The sequence below is a fragment of the Neolamprologus brichardi genome, chromosome 5 (assembly GCF_056152115.1).
Source record: "Neolamprologus brichardi isolate AB-2024 chromosome 5, ASM5615211v1, whole genome shotgun sequence".
NCBI lineage: Eukaryota > Metazoa > Chordata > Actinopteri > Cichliformes > Cichlidae > Neolamprologus > Neolamprologus brichardi.
The window spans coordinates 30,244,486-30,263,767 of NC_142108.1; the positions used below are offsets into that span (position 1 = coordinate 30,244,486).

Here is a 19,282-nt window from a genome sequence, read left to right on the forward strand (position 1 = left end):
GTGGAATGGCTGCTGGCTTGGTTTGCAAGTTGGACTCCCTCCTGTGTGGACACCCCTGAGTCCCCTTGGAGCCTTCCCCTTCCTGGATGTCCCCCACGCCACTCTGTGTATTTTCACTATACTGATCTACCTGTAAATAAAAACTTCAGTCTGCCTTTGTGAGCTCTGCCTTTGAGTCCATTCACCTAGTGCCTGACATGACACATGGAGGATGAAAAAGGCTGTCCATAAAACACATTTCTTTAAGAAATCCCAGTAGATGAGCAGTTTCTGAAATACTAACCTATTTGCCATCAACAATCATGCCGAGCTCAAAGTCATTTAAATCACCTTCCCCATTCTGATGCTAAGTTTGAATTTCAGCAGGTCATCTTGACCATGTCTACATGCCTAGATGCACTGGGTTCCTGAAATTTGATTGGCTGGTTATATATATATATATATATATATATATATATATATATATATATATATATATATATATATATATATATATATATAATATGTATATATATAGATATATATGTATATCTATCTATCTATATCTTTATCTATCTATCTATCTATCTACCTATCTATCTATCTATCTATCTATCTATCTATCTATCTATCTATCTATATATATATATATATATATATATATATATATATATGTATATTGTCTCTTTTTTGATCATTCTGCCTTTCTCACTTTCCGCAGTTTTTTAAAAAAAATCCTTCACATTTCATTTTTGCATCTGAACACTTTTTATTCTACATTAGTCCCACATTTTTGCAGTACTCTTTCCAAAGCCAGTAATGTTTTTCATAAAACTATAAAACCATTTGGTGTCTAAATCTTGAAATAATGGTCTTAGTTTTTATTTACTGATCACAGATTTGGATTGATTAACTGCAGGGGTGTGTCTAGGAAGGGACAAGGGGTGGTATCACTTCCCCTTAGAAATATGATTGGTCCCCTCCTCGTGCCAAAACCGTTGCACTAGAGTACCGTTAATCTTACAATGCCCAACACCATTGGATGAAAGCACTGATTGGATGAGTAGGAATGTAGCTGAGTACATTCAATCAAGTACTTGAAGTAGTACTACACTGCTATCTGATTTTTCTCCACTGTATTCTGAATACAATTACTTCACTTTGTACTCTATACTATTTATTTTAAAGCTTTAGTTACTTATTATTTCTGGATTGCATTATTATGGATCAAGTTACTTAGAAACTTGATCCAAGGTCTACAAATACTGCAAATATTTAAGGTCATGAACATTACAAACATATATATATATATCTCAGCGATTCAATAATTATAACTTACTAATATTGTGTATAGCAGCGGTCCCCAAGTCGTTTGGTACCGGGCTGTGAAAGTTGTGGTTTTCAGGGTTTTTATCTGTTTTTAGCGTTATTTTTTAAAATTGTTTTTATCGTTAACTCGGTTTCCCTGGGTCTTTTCCCATATCTTATGAATAAATCTTCTTTTTTTGATACCGGTACTGGTCTTATTTTGTTATATTTATCCGCGACACCTTAAAGTGTCCGTGAAAATATTGTCGGACCGACAAAGGCGCAAAAAAGGTTGGTGACCGCTGATGTATAGGATCCTAAAGTTGACTTTCAGATGTATACATTTACTTTATGTACTTTAAATATATTTGAATATACAATCTGTGAACTATTAAGCTATTTAAATAGGATTATAACCTTTAAAGAAGTAAACAAATCTATTATTTATAAAACTGTTCATCACAAGGTTATGTTTAAATTCTTTTACAGCTCCACTTTTCACATAATAAATCTGCTATAGGATGCTGGGCTGTGGAATATCTTGAGAATTTGTGGTTTTAACAGCAGTTATCTACACTTATCAAATTTTGGTTTCATGCGCCCTTCCCCCCTTTCCGCTGTCTTCATGGTCCCCTCCTGTGCCACCCCATTTAGAAAATCCTGAAAACGCCCCTGATTGACTGCCTTTGCATAGTTGCACACATGTGAAAAACCTTTTAACTGTTCCTGCAGTGACATTTGCACCAAAGCGATGGAGAAAACCGGTAATGTATGTGAAAGGGTGCCTCCGCGGGCCACCACTCCGTGCACCACTGCCATCCACCGTGGCTCCATCAGTCTCCGCCTCCTTCTTAGCGCCGCCCTCAAGGAGTGACTTGGTGTTGAAGCACAGAGAGAGAGCGAGACTCTGCAGACTCACACACACACACAAACAGAGACACACACACTCTGAGCTCCTCACACCAGCTGCTGTCTTTACTAACGGGACAACTTTAAATCTCCTGGATACCACAGTGGACCCTCTGCTCAGTGTGAACACCCCGGACTGAGGTGAGTGCAAACATCCACACATGTTGCCAGCTCTCTTTCTAATTTCGGGTGTGTTTGCCGTGGACCGCTTGAAACTAAACCAGAAGATGGAAGAAGGGAATTTTTTCCCCCGTGGAGGAAAAGGGGGCAGTAGACAGGCAGGAGGAGAGGCATGTCCGGCTACTGTTGGAGCACTCCGAGCTAGCGCACTTTACCGCCTTTAGCGGGTCACCAGACGCTTTACTGAGCTGTAATTAAACCGGTGAAAAGCGTCGTTTCCGCTGCTGGCGCCAGTAAACACAACAACACGGGTTGAGCGGCTTTAACATCTCCTCATGGATGTTGGTATAACAGCGCTGCGGTGACACGCATGGGTCTTCCCCCTCCTTTAGTCCGGGAGTGCTGGCTGGCTGCTGCTGGGACACCGGGACTGTTTGCAGCGGGCGAAGCTGCAGATGTTTATTTTGCATTTACTTTGTGAGTTTGAGACTCCCACAATCCAGGCTGAACGGACTGATGTTCAGGCTTTACGTGCCGACGAGCAGAGTCTTCGTCTTAACTTTTATATAGGACATTTTCGTATGTGGACTCATACAGTTTCCGCTTTATTGGGACTGTAGCATGCTCACTTATTCCTCCCCTTTATGTGATTTGAACTGATTAGTCTCATATGTAACCCATATATGTATGAGTATAATAAAGATGTACTTAAAAAACGACCCTAAATGTTATATTAAATGTGCAAACTGCCCCTTTTTGTCCGTCAGCAGTGCAAAATCCTGCAGAATAACCAGCAAATGCCAAAATCAGCCAACATTCCTGGCTCAAAGTCTCAAAATATGGCGACTTAAAATCACAAACAGTACTTTTCGTTGCTGATTTGTTTGATAATCACTTTATCCATTAAAGGATTTGGTCAAATATATTCAACCAGGGTATGAACATTAGCTTATACTCCCCTAAATACTGCCTTTATCATGTCATAATGCACCCGCCCACACCCACAAATCCCTAAATTCATCCAACAGTCTAAAGAGATTCACTTCACAATGACCTCAAACAGAAAAGAGCTTGAAATTCTCATGTAAGCAGCTTTAACTGGCAAATATGTTGGCTTTTTTTTTCTAACATAAGTGACTAAAACGTTTCAAAATGGCTGCTATTTTTATTTCATGACTATAACCCGTTCTGTGCACATCAGGCCACATTAAACATCTGTTTGACCCTCCCAGTGCTGTGATGACATCAGTAGTGTCCTAATGTCCTAATGTGCTGCTTCCAGAGATGTGCACCAAACATCATCATCAGCGTTTTGTGCCAGGTGTACCCGTTGCTAAGACAGGTGGGCTTCTTGCCTGGCTGTGTTACCTTTAAATCTTTGATGTGTGGAGACATCCTGAACGCTTTGCGCCTGCTGTTCCTCTCAGCATCTGCACTGGCTGTTGGCTCATGTTGGGGAGTGACGGTTCACTCTGCTATACTGCGTGCACGTCTGCTGTACATGCATGCGACAACACAAGAGCGACGAAGCGTGTCTGTACACGCGAAACATCAACACCCAAATCTTGGACTCCTGCAGGTGTGCATCACAAACGGGAGTCCGGATTGTGCTGCTGCTAAATATACTGTGCAAGTTGGTGCTTAACTAGATAACCACTGACTACCAGAGGTCAACTGTACCAGCTGAGCTCGCTCTGCGATGCAGATAGAAATATAATAAACTTGAGGGTGCAACCCTTGTGTAACAGGTAGCAGGGAGGCCCCAGGAGGGATCAGAAATAAAGAGCAGTTAGACGGCAATCCTCTGCAAAGTTTCGTTGCTGGATTCGAAAGGATATTTGGATCCAGATTAGTTTGCAATATTTTCTTGAAGAAAAAAGTTTGTATTTGTGAATATATGAGGCCACTCCAAAAGTTTATCACTTCTAAATTGGGGGGCAAGCTGTGCCTTTAATGCAAATTTGGCCATACTGTTTTGAGTAATAATGACGATAATCAATCGAACAGATAAACTCAACCCCCAGCTGTTGTTATTTCAGGTAACAGCGACTGTCATCCCATCAGCTGCTGATTAATAGGTCACACAGGTCAAAGGTTAAACTGGTTGGACTTTAAGCGAAGCGCTAAGATGTAAAGTCTATATCTTTGAAACATGTAACATGTGGCTGTGAACTGATTTTAGTGTAAAAGTTCAACTTTAGCTGTGAAAAACAAGCAACTGACAACTATTAGGGATACAATAAACTGACAAATACAGTGAAATCCCCAGAAAATGTTGAAGCCTTGTAAATGTACTGTAACTGCAAACTGCCTCTATGTTGGATTAGATCGAAATGGAAACTGTGCTGATAATGAATTTCTCTCTCTGAAGTTATGCGCGGTAACTGATGCCACATTCAAGCGTAATATCGCGGCGTCTGCCTGCCGTTATTGTTTAGCTCACACACAAACCCACACAGGCACATTAACATGGCACTCGTCCACATTACCAACAGCAGTTATACAGAGTAATGGCAAAATTATATTCCTGTGAGTGTCTGAGTGAGTCGTCTCTGATCTCTAAGGAGCCCCATTGCTATGCTTCGCTACTCCCTCCTCACTGAAGAGCTGCCTCCATATATCCTCTGCAGCTTTGTGCCCTAACTGATGTTTAATTATTCCAACACGGTGATTTGACTGTTGCTCATAAAATATTGAAACAGAATCAGCCCTGGAGGGACGCTGAAACACTGGCCTCGCTTGATACTTAAATAGGGCCTGCAGTGAAACGGGGCATCAAAGCGGGTCAGCAGAAGCGTGAAATAAAACGTCTGTTTCTTTGTATAAGTTGGAAATCTGTTTCTCAGCCGCTCGCTGCTAAACAGGTCTTATCTGAGCTGCACCCCAAACCAGTGCGCTTTCTTACTATGGATAAGCGATTATAGTAGATCAGTGCTCTGATTACAGCTAGGAGCAGGCACTGACTGCTAATCTGTGGTCTTAATACTAAGACAGGCAAATCGCAGGGCAGCTATCAAGCCTACTTAGAGGTCCTCAAAGTCCACAGCCGTCTCCTAAGGTGTAGATTTGTTGATTTTTGTTGCTGTCTTCAGGTTGACTTGAAAGTGGGCTTGAGTGTGAATGCTTTTATTTTGCGGTCGGGTATAAATCACCAGGGAAGGAATGCTGGTCAGGTAAATCTGCTTTAAGTGCACTTTCAGACCTCTAATTTGTTTGCTCTGCTCTAAATCTGTAGGTGATTTTGTAAACTTGGAACTTTTCACTTTGCTATGGTTTCTTGTAAGGCGGGGAAAATCCAACAAGCCCAAATATACCAATGCAAACACTATGCTCACTGGTCAGAAGAGCAGAGTAAGATGTGAAGCAGAAGGTCCTGCGTTCATAGTTTATTATCTGCTTTGAGCTTACGCATGATCTATTTTGATTGATCATGTAAGAATAAAAAATGCCCGTCACAATTTTCCAAATTCTGACATAATGTAGTAAAATGTTTGGTTTCGTCCAACCAACAGGCCAGAATTCAGATTCTTATTTTCCAATCTAAGAAAACAGGCAATCATTCAAACAGGTTGGCTTTAAAAAAAAAAACTGCATGATTGCTAATTGTATTCAGTATGATTTAATAATCCTTCATCTGTCTTTCATCATCGCACATTTTCACTTGTGTGGCGTTTCTGCATTATTCATCTAATTTATACTCTCCTCTGGACCGTCTGTGAAGTGGTGGGCTTCAGCTGAGTAAATACTTAAGTGATCAGTGGGAGTAATGGCGGATCCCCTGCTGACTGATGCTGGGATATCTTAACCCCCCCACCCCCCCATGCGACCGCTCACTGAGAGGATAAAACCACAAACATCAGTGCTTTGCAGAGATGCGCGTTAGCTTCTTTAGCACCACGCAGCCCTAATCAGTCTGCTCGGTGGGTGGAGAGCATTTAATCTGCAAATGGTCACTGTCCACTTAAAAACCAGCAACTCCAATGTGATTGTTTTTTTTTTTAAGATGCCACCTGAATTGAACCTGCTTTTCGTTCCATTTCGGTAACGGTAAAGTCGACAGTTCGGGTGCAGAGAGCTGGGATGTGCCTCTAAGCTGCTGATCAATAAGACAGTTGCACACCGCTTAATGTCCCAGCATGGGGACAGCGGTGTAAATGGATCACTTTTCCATCCTTACTGAGAACTCAAATGGCAGTTGTACCGCCACCTTCTTGCCGCATTTAGCAACCTTTTTTTCTTCTTCTCTCGCTCTCTCTCTCAAAAAAGCTTCAGAGAAACATGTACTCCTTTGTACTGACATTACCTTTTTTTTTTCCTCTCAACGAGGTCTTGCTCTCCCGGCGCAGGTACAGCTCTCCCTCTGACTCTGCTCTTTCCAGCAAGTGAGCGAACAGCGAGCTTTTACCTCTGACAGAGTGCTCAGCTGAATGGAAGAGAAAGTATGACACATTCTTTGGTGTCTAAGTTTCTCTCTCAGTTATCATTGCACGTCTGCAGCCACGGTCGTTAACTTGTTTTGTTGTGTAAGGTGATTTTGAGTCCCCGGCACTTGCACCAAAGGCCTGCAAAATGGCTTTCGGGACAGTGCTGCTCCCGCATGGTGAGCTTTTGAAAGGGCCATAATTGTGTTTCTAGTGACTGTCAAAGCTCAACCAGAGTCCCCTCACAGCGAGTCTGACAGCTTCTCATGGCTGGTTAGCTCTGACTAGCAGCTCTACGTCTCTGCCCAGGCTACATTGTACCCCCGACCCTCCCTCTGTCACACACTAACCACAGGGCCTCATCTCCTACACTTGTTGGTCTCGCTCCTCTGCTGTATTTTCTGAATATCATGGAGGGGGACCTGCATGACTTTGAAGAGGTAGATGCCCTTAACACTCGTCATTGATGTTCTTATAGCAGAGCTAAAGGTTCTATTTTGACTTTTCTGCTGTTGCCGTTAAAGCAAAAACAACACATCTTTAAAGGTTTTCATGCTTATAGAGTGTCTGTAAGGATTTAGGGTTTTGGCTTTTTTTTTTTATAACCCCCTGCTATAAATCTACACCTTTCAGCCTATTTCTCTATGTGCGTTTTTTCTGCAGAGACAGACCCGCCAGAGTAGTCAGTCAAGCAAGCTAGTGAACAGGAAGTGAGCTCATAGAGTTTGAGGCTTGCACTGTGCTCAGGAAGGCATTTCACTGAGGGGGGGATTGTAAAGGTTTTTTCCTCACATTGTTGTGTGAAGCACACTGAGCCTCTCTGGTTTTCTTTGAGTTCAACATATGCCTCTTCGTATACACATGAAATTCTTGGATTGTTTTGTACTCCATTGACGGTATTGTATCTGTAACCTAGAGATACCAGGCAGTAGTAAAAAGACTCTCAGGTGAAGGCTGTAAAATAGTCGCTGTTCACAGAGTGTCGTGCTTTTATTCTGCTCTCCTGATGAGCAGAATGGCTCTTAGATTAGACGACCACAGCTGTTGCACTTCAAAGGGAAAATTCAGCCAACATTGAAAGTGTTGTTGAAACCATCCTTGGGTCTGTCTGTGTGTGTGTGTGTGTGCATCCCTGCTTTTTGATGGCTTGTTTTTATGAATTCTCCCTGCACTGTTGGAGATGGTCCCTTTAATGTCTGCTTTGCTCTGTCTTGCTTCTCTGTCTGTGCCCTGCACCCATTGGTCTAAAATTGACCGCATGCTCTGGTGCTTGGTCGTGCCTGGTCGTGCCAAGGCTGCAGTTGCACAGTAATTGTGTGTGTGTGTGAGTGAGTTGTGGTTTGAACTCTTGCGTGGTTTCTTATGCATTGAGCTTGCATGACCGTAGATGCATCTCCAAGTTTGTCCCCTTTTTCTTTTTTCTTTATTTTTATGAGCAACTGTGCTCAAATCACACATATATATATTTTGCCCGTTGGTGTTCTGTGAGCTTAAAAATAGTGCTAACTGATTCTCTGTAGCTTTGATTCCTTAACTGTAGGATCTCTTCAAAATGTTTGCATCTGTATCTCTTTAAAAATTGATGAGTGAGCACAAGTTTATCTGAAAGCTTCTTTTTAGTAAACCTCACAAGAGACCAAATGTTTTAAAAGTGCATCAGTGTCTAGACATGATGATGATCTACATGTCCTTGCTGATACACAACACTTCCAGCATTTATCTCCAGAAAGGACAGGGAGTAGAGCGGTACCACAGTTACAGGAATGTGGTCATTTCTCTTCTGCTGTGGTTCACAGTCGCTGCAGGGCTGTAGACCTCCTCTAAGGATGTTTTTATGTTTTCCTGCCTTATCTCGAAGTTGTCTCAAAGTGTCTTTGATTTGTTTCTTTTAAAATGATTTTTTTGATGTTGCAAACATTGATTTTATTACAATTCTTCGTTCATTCTCATCTACTTTAATGTAAAGAGTGGCATGATTATTCCATAATTATGTGGGGCAAGTTTCATTGAGATTAAAACAAATACAACACAAGTAAAAAAACAACTGCAATAATTCCATACAGACAAGTGAGCGTGATTAAGAAAACACAACATTTTCTAACATTAACGTGACAAATTTAGACTGCTAGTGTTATAATTGTTTTTTCTAAAAAATTATTTGCTTTTGTCCCAGTCTGTGGTATCATTTACTCTTTCATAAAGGTTTTTACCTTTCTTATTTATCATAATATACCGTAATTGTCAGGCTATAAGCCGCTACTTTTTGCACAAGCTTTGAACCCTGCGGCTTTTCTATGGATTGTCCATGATTTTTGTCATATCGTAAGAGGATTTGTTTTGTTTGTTCCGCTGTTCTCCGGCACTACGTTGCCTGGCGGAAGGATCGGGGTTCAAGAGTGGTATGTTGGTCACATGTCCGTCCGCCAGGCAACGTAGTGCCGTACGAAGTAGCGCGAAAAACAAACTTCAAAGTAGCGCTACGCGTTCAGCGGGAGGCGTGGATGATGAGCGGCGATAAACTTGCGAAAAGCAAGTTATGCTCAACTCCACCAGTGGATTCTGACAGCGTGGAAAAGTGTGAAAACATCCATGATCACCAACGGATTTCGAAGGGCTGGACTGCTGCATGATGGAGACACCGCCACGGCCCTTCAGAGGGTGTTCGACTCTGACACTGATAACGAGGATTTGTTTGGTTTTGAAAGTGACAACGAAGGAAAGAAGCGGAGAGTGGATGACGAAGCCATCCTGAGCCTGTTCGTATCCGACACTGGAGAAGAGGACTTTGGTGGTTTTAGTGGAAGAAGAGAAAGATGGTGGTGAATGACTGACTTTTCTTCTTGTTAAAGCCGTGTCACTGCACCTGAGCCTAAAAGGTAGGCCGAATCTATTTTTCTGGTGTGCTGTAGGTTATTGTTATGTACTACATTTGTTACTCGTTTATGAAGCACAGTACATGTTTGGTACTTGTAATTACCGCTACTTGTACATATACCTAAAAAGTTATGCAAATATGTACCCATAACTTGTTTTTCAAAATATTAATAAAAGGGGTGTGTCTCCAAACAGCCATCTCTTTCCTGACAATTCCCTTTGTGCATATTCTCTTACATATGATAAGTCAACATTGAAACACCTGCGGCTTTTAGTCAGGTGCGGCTAATGTATGTACAAAACAGGATTTTCCCCTGATTTTAGCTTGTGCGGCTAATATTCAGGTGCGCTTTGTAGTCCGGGAAATACGGTAATAACAATTTCTATCTTTCCTTTTGTCTTGTGCTATGAATTTAAGCAACTGAAGTATATACCAACCCTCAGTATTGGTTGGTTGGTTGGTTGGTATTTGGGGCAGTGATCTAAGCAGAGATGCCCAGGCCTTCCTCTCCTCCAGCCACATCCTCTGGGTCTTTTGGGGAATACCAAGGTGTTTCCAAGCCAGCCGACAGAGAGATTTAATCTCTCTAGCGTGTCCTGGCTCTACCTTGGGGTCTCCTCTTGGTAGTAATTGTGGGAAACACTTCACCTTGGAGGCATCCAGGGGACATGTTCTTGAAATGCCTGAACCCACTCTGTGGCTCCTTTCAGCATTTAGGACTAGCTCTACTCTGAGTCTCTCCTGAATGACCAAACTCCTCACCCTGTCTCTAAGGGTGAGCCCAGACAGCGGTCGAGGGAAGTGTACGTCTTCCGCTTGTATTTGTGTATTCATCTGGCCGTGATTAACAGCTCATCGAGATGATCACTGTGGGAGTGAACTGCTCAGTGCATTAGAAGCCTCCCTTGTGTGCTCACGTTTCTCTTTACCACGATTACTGCAGAGCAGACACTGCAGAGGTTCTGCTTCTGAAATATTCCTTATATAAGAGTCTTTTTTACTTTAAGGACCATTTTCATTCGTTCCTGTGAGATATTTTCTGTTTTTTTGACTCAGCTGCTGTGATTTCTTGTTGCTGCTCTAGCAACTAAATTTAATTTTACTTTACTTGACTTTAACTTCACTTTATAGTCTTTTTCCATTATTATTTTTCTTTTTTTAAAGTAATCAAAGTATCAGAGTGTACCTGTAACACAAAGAGTGGCCATAACAGGTCAGAAGCAAGAACCCCTTCCACTATATCTCTATTCTCTCACCAAATACAACCTTAGCCCCTATCTCTAAGAAACACATTTAATATTCATATGTTGGTATTTTTCTATTTATCAAAAGCCATATTGTTATTGCCATAAAGAATAATATTGTTATTAATGTTACATTTTGTTGGTCAGATGTGCTATTTGCCTTCACATTTCTGCAAATCTCCAGAGTAGGGGGGCAAAGTTGGCGTGAACCATTAGGCTGAAACATCCACATGAACAGGAAGTACACCGGGTGGAAATAAAGTGGAATTATCCTTTAAGAAACCCTCAAATGATGCATATGCTCATTCACCTTTCACTCACGGAGGAGCAGCAAATTGCCCAGCAGGAAGAACAGATTGTGGCGCTCTTCTCTTTTTCTGCTTTTCTGAATCTTAACAAATACAGACGAATATTTGCTTTGTAGAAAAGTAAAATGAGACATCGGCACGTAATCTCTGACTCTCGCTCTGCCCGCGGTTACTGGCACGGTGCAGGCTCACTGCGTACCCATCTTGGTTTAGTAGTGGATTAGAAGTGACACTTACTGCAGGCTGGCTGACTCTAACCCTTGTTTACTCTGGCTGGGTTTTAGCCGGGGACTCAAACCGTTATTAAGCAGTGAAATGACTCGAATGTAAGGCAGAGAGGAAAGAAAGAATAGGAGGGAAAATCTAGCAGCGACAAAAACCTAAAGAGCAGAAGATATTTCCTGAATCTGCCTGGAGATAGAGCACACTGACTGCAGCAGGGTGGGTTAAAGACCCTCGAGGCCAGGGCGTGTCGTGGTCAAACCCTTATATAAATAAACAAAAAGATGCTTCTAAAATAAACACAAATTGCTCGTGTTAGTGTGCGGCGCATTGACGAGTAACTCCACCCAGGATCGGGAGCGGACAGCGGGCACTTGTCGTGTGGAGACGCTGCAGGTCACGCTTTCCTTTGCTTTGGCGTGAGGCCTTTTGTGAGACGCCCCCACACTAGAAAAATGTGGTCCTACAGAAAGTTTCAGATACACGCCCAACTCAGAACTTGAGGGAAAAAGGAGCAGTGTGATGTTTTCTAAAGGAAAGTTAAAAACCCCAGGTGTATGCTGTGGGTCTCTCTCTCTTTTTTAAAGCTCTAAACCTGCATGCTTTTATACTGATGTAACAGAAAGCAATGGGCTCGTGTGGGCAGGTGAAATAAAAGCTGTACATTTGTACTAAAGGAGCGTCTCAAAGAATGAAAAGGGCCGTCACGCATTAACGAAGATGACAAGCAAATGCAGCCTACAGATGCACATAACAACAAAGCAGAGTAAGGAGAATAATTAAAGTGTTTTTTTGGACGTGGCAGGGACATGAATCTTTACTGCAAAGTGCCCGCTGGTGAGAGGAGGTGAATTATACTCCTTCAAAGTTTGCTTAATGGACTATAAGACAGGAATACAGATGACTCACACTAGATCAGAGGACTTAAGCCTCTTATACGCAGGGAGCTTGCAAAAAATCTCTTAAATTACCTGCAAAAACCAGTAGTTCACACCTGCTGTGGGTCCCCCAGTGTGTATAGAAATGAAAGCTGTGTTAAATATATTAAGATATTTTTGTAGGACATGAAATATGTCTCGTCTGACAATAATGACAAATTGAAATCGCATCCTGTGAAGTTTTTGACCACTCGTAGCCCTCCTGACATTTATGTTCACTGTTTGTCTCTTGTGAATGAGGCAATGGAAATTCATGCTATTACGCTAATTGACTGCTGATGCAAATGGACCTTCAATGGCCGACCCAGTGAAAGACCCCAAGCTTGTGCACTTTGGATGTAATGAGTACAGGACAACTTTCAAAACTGGCTTTACAAATATTTTATGAGGAAGGAAATGCATTTAGACATGAAAGGCTACATTTATTGATTAGTGCCTTCAATTTGTGTTGATTAGCAGAAGACTCAGGATGATTTTTTTATAATTGATTAATGGTATTTTCAAGCCAAAAATATATCAAACTGTTTTTGTATGCAGCCTCTTGAATGTGGAGTTTTTTCCCCTGTGTTTTAAATAGTTCTGCGCTTTATGGTAAGTCAAACAAATTAGCTTTTTTTTTAGTACTAATTTCATAGACCAAATGCTTCAAGAAGAGAAGTGAAAATGATATCAGTCCAAGGTGAACAGACGTTTGTGTACATAAAATCTGCCCTTCTTTATCGTATTATTGGAACCGTCACTGCTTTTGTCCTCATTAAAGCCACGGAGGAAGATTGCTGCTAATCTTAATACACCCCCAACCTTCAACCTCGTGTTCTAACAAACCCCTACCTCTAAGTAAAGCAGATAACAAACTAAAGCACATACTACATACTATACTTTGTGGCGTCCCTCCTTCAAAAAGTTTTAAAAATGGTCTTCTTGCTAAATATGTGCTATGCTGACACACTGGACACCTAGAATAGTCAGATCCACTTTAGTCAGATTGTATATGTTTCCCAGTGAAGTGATCAGAAGTCAGGAAGACGGACAGATCCTGGAAGCATGTCTCTGAGTGGCAGTCCAACCTCAAATGTAAACCAGTATAGCTGCTGTGCACGGCAGAAGATTGTGCATAAACCAAAACTAAACTCATTTTTTTGTACGTATAAATACTTCAAATGAACAAAAAGTTTGACTCCATCTTTCCCCAACATGTATCAAGCTTGCTTTATATTGTGAAGTAAACAAGAAGGGCTGGATTTATGACTAAAAAACAAACAAACAACACATTGTGCAATTTGGCTCATTGGTTAAACACGTCATTTTGTGGCATTTTTGCACAACTCTTATACTTCAACATAACTTTGCGTTGGTTATTCTTTCCATGTGTTCGTAGTACACCTGCTTTTAGTTTACCTGTTTATTTACATCATTGCCCATCTTCTATTTTGGGTAAATACACAATTTAGAGAGGAAAACAAATGAGTTAGAAGTGAGAAAACTCATTCTCGATACCAACCACAAGAAACCCGTGAAGAGCAAACAAAGTGTTTTTCTAGCTCTTCTTTCCTTCCACTTTTTATTCACATCACAAAAAGGAAAGAAAATGAATGGTACAACTCAGCCCGGCTGAAGTTTCGAGAGACTTCATGCCCATGCAGATTTTGTTGTACATTTAAGTTGTTGCTTTTTGAAGTTTAGGTGCACTATTTGGATGCCTGTCTGAACATTGACTGGTGACATCTGCGTGCTTCCTTAGAGAAGGCTGTCAAACCGTCACAGGCAGTATGGAGTGTAACGTGTCTTGTCCTTTTTAAACTTCTTTAAATGTTGGGATGAAGTAAAGAGCGTCTTCTCCCTTCACTCAAACCAAGAAAAAAACAGGAAGAAAAAAAACCATTAGACTACAAAGACTTGTGGAAGCAACCAATGTAAAAGAAGTTTAAGGAAACAATTATTTAGTTTTTAAATATGTATAATGTTCTAAAAATCTATAAAATCTACATGCTACAAGGGGTTGGAACTCTGCACTGAGACTGTACACTGTCCGTACATTACATTTTAAAATGCAAAAGCAAAATTATTTATTGTTCTCCTTGAAAATGATGCGAAGCGATGTGAGGCACGTCCCAGCTGCCGAAATGCAGAATTGAAGATGCTATAACCGTGGGACTGTTGATGCAGTGTTGAGCTAGTTTTTTCAGGCAGGACCATGAATTAAATTAACAGGACTTACACTCTGCACGACTGTAGGGCCAGCAGTGTTTTGATGCAGCCATAAATATGTTGGTCAGTAGGTCCCTGCAGGATCAGCTCTGCCAGAGAAACACAGATTTACTGCAAGATTGCTGGCTCGGTACTTACAAACATAAAGTAAACAGCTTATGTTGACGTAAGCTAATGTAACTCGTGTGCTTATGAGTTGACTTGAGCTTATTGCGTCACATTTTATTTATTTTTTTTTGAAGTGGGAAATCGAATTGCTTTTGAGCATTAAAACCACAGGCACGAGAGAGGTTTTAATCTACTTCTGGGTGCAGACGGTCAGTTGAGGCATCCTGTGGCACATCAACTCCTTGCTTTTGTCGATATGCAGCGGGCTTTCTACCTCTGCCCTGGTTCATTACGGCAAGGGAGACAATGACCCAGAATCAAGTTGACCTGAGTGCTTTAAATCCAGGCTTCACCAGAGGAAATAAATTCTCTCCCCAGCAGCACGCCCAGCGCCAACTAGGACAAGTAATCCAGACAGAATAAAATCGTCCTTTTAGAGGGCGCTGAGGGAGAGAGGGATGAAGGAAGACACAATAGGCCAAGAAAGGAAGAGAAAAAGAAAGAGGATGGAGAGGTATCACATGGGAAACCAGTCGGAGCACTCCCACAGAAACTAAAATAAATAAAACAACCATTTGAGCTTTGTCTTCTTCACCTCTCTACAATTTGTTTTCCATATTTAGATTTTGTATTGAATGTTAGTTTTTAAGCTTCCACAGTGTGTCTCTAGTCCTCTCTCTCTCCCAGAGCCTGGTTTTGTCAGATGTTTCTTCCTGTTAAAAGGGAGTTTTTTTCTTCCCACTCTCGTCAAATGCTTGCTCATAGGGGTTCGTCTGATTGTAATATTACTTTAGGGTTGAAGCAATGGCTGTCGTGATTTGTCACTACATGAATACAATTGACTTTAGTTAAATTATCTAAAAGACCGACCATTAGAATGTTTGCAAGCATGTCTGATGGGATTAGCAGACTTGTTTGCTTACTTTGATAGTTCGTACTTTACATCACCAGTTTTAGATGATATGTAAATAAAGAAATGTTCTTGTAGCCAAGCTTGGTGTGTGAATTAATGGGCTTTAGAGGTGCTTGTAGAAGAGATGGAGTGAAAAATACCCTCAAAATTCTATGATGGGATATTTCAAGGAAATTTACTGTAATGATTTTTAGGATGAATTGTGTGATGAAAGTGAAGGGCATTTTCTATCTGTCTTCCCCAATGAGCTACTGTCACTGATGACAGAATGCTTAATTCAAAGTGTTAATCTATTGCCACGAGGCGCCACCAGCAGCAGCATTAAAGTGCAATAGTAGTTACACAGTATAGGTCATATGTAAGCGCAAAAATAGCCTTGGAAGTTTTAAGTAAAAGTATAATAGAACTGCTTAACATTTCAGTTTAACAGTCACTAAAATAACTTGTAACTTATCAGGAGGATGCACAATATTGTCACATAAATGAAAATGTATCTGGTAGGTCTCTAAAGTCGCCACTAGGATCAAGTCACCTAGTGGTGCAGATCTGAAACTACACAGGCATTTAGGTGGTAAGGCATGTTGTTGATTTGCTGTCTATTGCTTTTGATGTCACATCCTCTCCAGCCTTAGCTAAAAATAGTATTATTCACTACTTCTTTTAACACAATCAGGTAGTCGTACCATTTAACCACATCGGCACCGTTTGCTCTTTCTATCATATGGAGTGCAGGACGTGAGAGCTCCAGCGATGCTCCGTTGACTCATTTGTTTACTGTTAGGCCCCTCATCACCGGCTGCTGGTTATCTCCTCCTCGCGTGCCATCATATCCTGGTTGTTGATTGTGTGTTTGTGCCGCATCCATTGAAACAAGTTTCTACTTTCCACCTTCAACAGGAATGTTTTTTCTTGAATATTTTGAAAAGTACTCTGTTGAAGTTGTTCCCTTTTTTGTTACCAAATTGTCATTGAAGGCTGACATTTCTGGGCTTGTGCTACTGTTTTTATTTTATTTTTTATTTTTTTGCTGTTTTGTTGTTGTTGTTGTGTGTGCTAGGAAAGATATGGCACATTCTAGCTTGTGGGCAGATTTTTGTTCCTTTTAGACCAGGGGTGAGGAACTCCAGGCCTCGATGGTCGGTGTCCTGCAGGTTTTAGATCTCACCCTGTGTCAACACACCTGAAACAAAAGATGAATTCATTATCAAACCTCTGGAGAACTTCGAGACATGTTGAGGATGTAATTTAGCCTTATAAATCAGCAGAGTTGGATCAAGGACACATCTAAAACCTGCAGGACGCTGGCCCTTGAGGTCTGGAGTTCCCCCACCCCTGTTTTAGACAAACCTAGACTACCTGTTTTGGAGTCTGTGATAGGCTAAGCAACCAGCTGCCAGTTTAATGTAATATAAATGGCATCTCACCAAACTGCTGATGGCAGTTTTAAAAAAAAAAGAAGTAAACAACACTATTAAAATTAAGGGTTTTTGATGTTTTGTACTGAAAGACTTTAATATTCATCCAATTATTCACATTTATGTTGAAAAAATGTGAAATTACCCAGGTGTACTTATACAAAATGTCTTTTTTGTGTGTTTTTGTATTCATGCATTTCTCAGATAAAACTTTATCAAAGGTGTCGCAGCTTTTAGTTGTCTCTTTGTGGTGTTTCAGCTCACCGCTATAACCGAGAGAGACTACCTGTTTTCAGTACTTGACTCCAAACATCCATTAACATCAGCGTCTTCAACCACACGTGTGCGTGCGTGCGTGCGTGTTTGAGTGCGTGTGTGCATCTCACCAGTGCCTGTTCGGTTTTCTGTTTATCTGTTTAGGTACAGCAGCAGCTGCTACTCCTCTGCTCTCTCTTCTGCTGCTGAGTAACAAGGTTTCCTCTTTACTCTGTTTTCAGCGAAAAAAGGAAACTGCTGCTGTTGCTACTGAGCGAGTGGAGACTGGCGCCCAGAACAGAACGCAACATAAAACACGGACAGATCGGTTCGTTGCATCAGAGCCCATAAAAAGAAAATTTCCAAAAAGCGTCGGTCTTTAGGCTGCGTTTATTTCTACATCTGTGGGGAAGTGGAACGACAGCACATTATAGACGTATCGTATTCGTACTTGCACGGTTAATTGAAAACTGCAGTACGACACAGTGCCTGCCACTGCACTGAAGGCGCGATAGTGTGCGTGTGTTCCTGGCTCTGTCGAAAAGCAGACCTGCCTTTTGTCAGTTCGACCACATAGACTTTAGTTTGACACATCCAGGGGTCGTGTTTCGGTTAATGAGTGTGTTTTGTCAGAAAGGTCAGGTGTCGAATCCTGGTGTTGCAGTCAAAACTAACGGCTTCCTGTTTTAATTGCCGTGTGCTGTGTCATTAGACGTTTGCGCCGTGTTTCTTCAACACTAGATAAGGGCTCAGAATAATTGGTAGCGTGTGATAATGAGGCCTCTGGGGTAAAGCTTTAAAATGCTGTCAGATGAGTTAAAAAGCTGGTGTCACTGTCTTATAATTATCAGATGATGCCACCTTTTTCATTTAATAGTTGTTGGCTATCCCTTTCCATCATTAATGCTAACACTGCAGTACTTAACTTGCAGAGAACAATCAGAGAAACAACACTGCTGAAGAGGTGGGAAACACGAGGTATTGTGCACCGCTACAAACCTCCCTGGCTGCACGCAGGTGTCTCAGCTGCACAGCGCTAACAAACCAGCGCTGTCCAAATCGGCAATTAATGGCTGCAAGACATCACAGCTCGACTTTCTCCAGACTTTATCAGACATGGAAGGACCCAGTCAGCTATGAATTACTTATTGAAGTATTGCTGTTACAGGCTAGTAGTTTTACCTGCTTAGGAAAAAGTGACATTTTCTGTTAGAAATAGAAAGTAATTATATTAAAAAGAGACTGTACTGTCCAGGTACGGCTCTGTGACAGGCTTATGGAATCTTCTAGCCTCCCAGCCTTTCAAACACAACATAATGATGGAGAGCAAAGTCTGCGAGGACCAACTTCCTGGTTTAAGTTTAACTGAGTGTACTTGCTGTAATTGTGTGGCCTCACAATTTAAATAAAAGATGTTAGTTGTGTTTATTTTTGGATTTATCTAAAACTGATGATGTACCAGCCAGTGTAGTCTTCTGTTTTCTGCCTATATACACTAAGCTCCCAGTTTCAGAAATTACTTTGTATAATTTTTAAAAACTGGTTCTTCAGACCAAGAAGTTAAGAGGCCGACAGTTTGAAATTCATCACACAACAAGTCAGCTAATGCAGTTTTCGAGTGGGCCTGCACTTCTGTTGTGATCTAGGTCTGTTTATACCGCCTTTCTGTCATTTCCCCATACCGTAGATACCTCTGACATGACCTCATAGTGTCACAAATTTCCCTCTCCATGATAGGGCTGACATGCTCCATCTTGTCATGGAGAGCAGATTGATAGCCCTTGTTCTGCTGTGTACTCTTAGTAGGCTCCATGTTGTTTTCTTTATAACTTTATCAGCCTCTCACATCACTGTGGAGGAATTTTGCCCTAGTTTTTGTTAGCGTTGCTTCAGTTCATCGAGATTTGGGGGCATTTGTTTGTGCACAGCTTTTTCAAGGTCCCGCCACAGCATTTTTTTAATTTTTTTATTTTTGTTTACGGGGCCATTGCAAAGCTTTGATTCTTTTTCTTTTTGTTACAGAGAACAAAAAGTTGCTGCTGTGTGTTGGATCATTGTC

General features: G+C 41.3%; 1 protein-coding gene across 3 annotated transcripts in view; it reads left to right on the top strand.

The window, feature by feature from the left end:
• The first annotated feature begins 2,211 nt into the window (after window positions 1–2,211).
• Window positions 2,212–19,282, top strand: part of ppp1r16b (protein phosphatase 1, regulatory subunit 16B) — a 113,714-nt gene continuing 96,643 nt past the window's right edge. For 2 of the 3 annotated variants that reach the window (XM_087841013.1, XM_087841015.1), the window contains exon 1: window positions 2,212–2,337. The gene's annotated coding sequence lies outside the window, so the exon portion shown is untranslated. Of the gene's footprint in view, window positions 2,338–9,196; window positions 9,614–19,282 lie in introns of those variants that run through there. The other variant, XM_087841014.1, reaches the window with a different exon arrangement.